Below are 3511 nucleotides of genomic sequence, written 5' to 3'. Positions count from 1 at the left end.
GGGTGAGCTCCACCTCCTCCTGCGCAAGTGGTGCATAGAGCGCACCTGACCAGAACCCAAATGAGCAGGTTCTTCCCGGAGGTGGAGGATAAATGTGAACGGTGCCAGAGGGGCCCGGCCGACCACACCCACATGTTTTGGGCTTGCCCCAAGCTTTCTGGGTTCTGGACAGCCTTCTCCGAAGCAATGTCCAAGGTTGTGGGGGTGAGGGTGAATCCATGCCCAATAGTGGCAATCTTTGGGGTAACTGAGCAGCCAGAGCTACACATGGGGAAGGGGGCGAACACCCTTGCTTTCGCTTCCCTGATCGCACGCCAGAGAATCCTGCTCAGCTGGCGATCAGCAGCACCACCCAAAGCTGCAGACTGGCTCGCTGACCTCTCGGAATTTCTCCACCTGGAGAAGATTAAGTACGCTACCCGAGGGTCGGAGGAAGGCTTCCTGGATACTTGAGGACAGTTCGTCGGCCTGTTCCAAAACCTGTTCGAGGCCAGCAACGAGGAGTAAGCCAGGGAAAAAAAAAAGATGAAGAACCAAAGGACTGTGCAACCCGGGGGGCGGGGGGGGGGGGGGGGGGGGGGGGGGGGGGGCGGAATGGGGAAACCACAAGAGAAGAGGAAGGGTGCTGAAACCAATGGGGGGGGGGGGAGGAAGGAGAGGATATCACAGACCGATCCAGAGGGCAGCAAAATATACATACAGTTAGTCAAATGAAGGACAAAATAAACCTCTCTGTAAAATAAAGCAAATTAGCGCGGGCAAGAAAAATGTAATGTACACAAGTAACAACTGTTTATAAATATGAGAAAAGCCAATAAAAAGATTTTCAAAAAAAAAGTGCCCTCTCTATCTTGATCCTTTTACGAATGGGAACAGTTTCTCCCGATCTACTCTGTCCAAATGCCTCATGGTTTTGAAGAGTGACGAAGAGTAAAAATATCTTCATTTTTCGGTATTTGTAAGCTCATAAGAATGTGAGTCTGTGTTTTCCTCTTCACTCCCTGAATATACATTCCGAATCATAAACCTGATCTTATTTTAGTCACATGCACAATAATACAGGTGTTTTTAAAACGTTAATTTGAATTTGTAACTCAGTTATTTCAATCTAAATAGTGGCACATTAATTTATTTTTTAATTCTCAATTAAGGGGCAAATTAAAGTGGCCAATCCACCTCCCCTGCACATCTTTGGGTTGAGGGGGTGCGACCCACGCAGACTCGGGGAGAGTATGCAAACTCCGGGATCGAACCCAGGTCCTCACCGCCGTGAGGCAGCAGTGCTAACCATTGCGCCACCATGCCACCCCCACAGTGCCACATTGATACTAATATTAACATTCGCAAATTGAAGGATAACTATAACAATTAGCACAAGGCTAAAGATTTATGTTTAACAACATTAAAAAAAGAGCAGGAGTAGACCATACAGCCATTGGAACTTGCTCTGTCATTCAAGAAGATCACAGTTGTTACTTGACCTCAACACCATTTCCCAACGGATCACTTATTCCTTGATTCCCCAAAGCTCAAAAATCTGTGTATCCGCCTTGAATGTATTAAACACCTCAGCATCCACAGCCCACAGGGGGTAAAGAATTGTGTGAAAAAGAATCTCCTGAACTCAGTCTTAAATCATTGACCCTTATCCTGAGACATTGTTCTAGACTCTCCAATCATGGGAAACAACCTTTTACCCTGTCAAGCCCCCTCAGGATCTTAAATGAATATAATCTATATTAACATTAATTTGCTGTAAGTGTGAATCTAACGGTGCCAGCAATTAGATAGACTTGTCATTACAATTCTGAAGTGCAGGCTAATAATGTCACAGCAAGGGAAACAGGGCTAGATTTTCATAATGGAGGCAGGAATCTGGAATCTGGAATTTTCAGGATGTCTCGATGTTACCTTTGTCCTGGCATTGTCGTCCAGCGGGGATGTGGGGACGGTTTGGAGTCAGGCCTTCTACCGGAGTAGGCGGAAATGGAGTCAACCTACCTTTACTTGCTGAGACATCAGCCCACTTCTGCAGATCTGGTGCCACCCTCACCCCCTACCCTCTGAACATCTCACCTCCTCTCCGTCCTCTTACCCACTTCACACCTACTCATCCAATCATCCAGTATCTATTTTTTATACATAACCCATAAGGCCTTTAATAATATGTGGAAGCGTTTGAAAAGCTCATAAACATGTCAAAATAAACACATATCATTTGCATAGACAATTAAAAATCATTATCTTCTTAAAAACTCACAAATCTGTCAAAAGATACAAACATGCTTTGAATAAACACTTACAAAGCATTAAGGGGGCCATTAAACATACATTCCCAGCACAGCTGTATAACCAACTGCTACAGTGCAGCATTTATTGGTGATTTGGAAGATAACCAAAAGCTGACATGTGCCAAAACCTTGAGACCCTCAAACAGATGACTGAGATCCTCTTTAAAGACTGAATTAAAGCAATGGGAAAAGATCAATGAATGAGCTCTTAATCTCATACTGTTATTCTGCATGTTGATAGCAGGCAGGGTAGCATGGTGGTTAGCATAAGGGGCAGCAGGGTAGCATGGTGGTTAGCATAAATGCTTCACAGCTCCAGGGTCCCAGGTTCGTTTCCCGGCTGGGTCACTGTCTGTGTGGAGTCTGCACGTCCTCCCCCTGTGTGCATGGGTTTCCTCCGGGTGCTCCGGTTTCCTCCCACAGTCCAAAGATGTGCGGGTTAGGTGGATTGGCCATGCTAAATTGCCCGTAGTGTCCTAATAAAAGTAAGGTTAAGGTTGTTGGGTTACGGGTATAGGGTGGATACCTGGGTTTGAGTAGGGTGATCATGGCTCGGCACAACATTGAGGGCTGAAGGGCCTGTTCTGTGCTGTACTGTTCTATGTTCTATGCAGAATAACACTTTATCCAGTGGATGATCTATTGTAATTTATCGGAAGACGTTTCCACTTTCACAATGCTGTTCTTTCACCTGGCAGCTTGCCAAGAATCGGAAGTATCAGCCTGGCAACTTCATTAATAATCTTCCCCAATCTCAGCACTGTCATCAATCACTTTAGTCAACACAGGCACAACTCAGGCCATAGCATTGCATTGTGAACTGTAAAGGGGCAACACTATTTTTTACTCACCCACTATTGGTATGGTTATATGGTTCTATGGTATAATGGTTAGCACTCTGGACTTTGAATCCAGCAATCTGAGTTCAAATCTCAGTAGAACCGTAATTTTAAGGGATTATTTCAAATTACTGATCAGCTAATCCAGGTTGACTCAACAATTAATTCAGAGAATGTGAGTTCAATTTCCACTGTAGAAGCCAGAAAATGTTGAATTCCATTTTGGGCGGCACGGTAGCATTGTGGTTAGCACAATTGCTTCACAGCTCCAGGGTCCTAGGTTTGATTCCCGGCTTGGGTCACTGTCTGTGCGGAGTCTGCACATTCTCCCCGTGTGGGCGTGGGTTTCCTCCGGGTGCTCCGGTTTCCTCTCACAGTCCA

General features: G+C 45.5%; 1 non-coding gene across 1 annotated transcript; it reads left to right on the top strand.

Annotated features, from left to right (window-relative positions):
- Window positions 1-3163: 3163 nt before the first annotated feature.
- trnaq-uug lies at window positions 3164-3235 on the top strand. Its single transcript has one exon. It is a non-coding gene; the product is annotated as a tRNA-Gln (tRNA).
- The last annotated feature ends 276 nt before the right edge of the window (window positions 3236-3511 follow it).

The sequence above is a fragment of the Scyliorhinus canicula genome, chromosome 2 (genome assembly GCF_902713615.1).
Source record: "Scyliorhinus canicula chromosome 2, sScyCan1.1, whole genome shotgun sequence".
Classification (NCBI taxonomy): Eukaryota; Metazoa; Chordata; class Chondrichthyes; order Carcharhiniformes; family Scyliorhinidae; genus Scyliorhinus; species Scyliorhinus canicula.
This window is presented reverse-complemented; position numbering and strand designations above follow the sequence as displayed.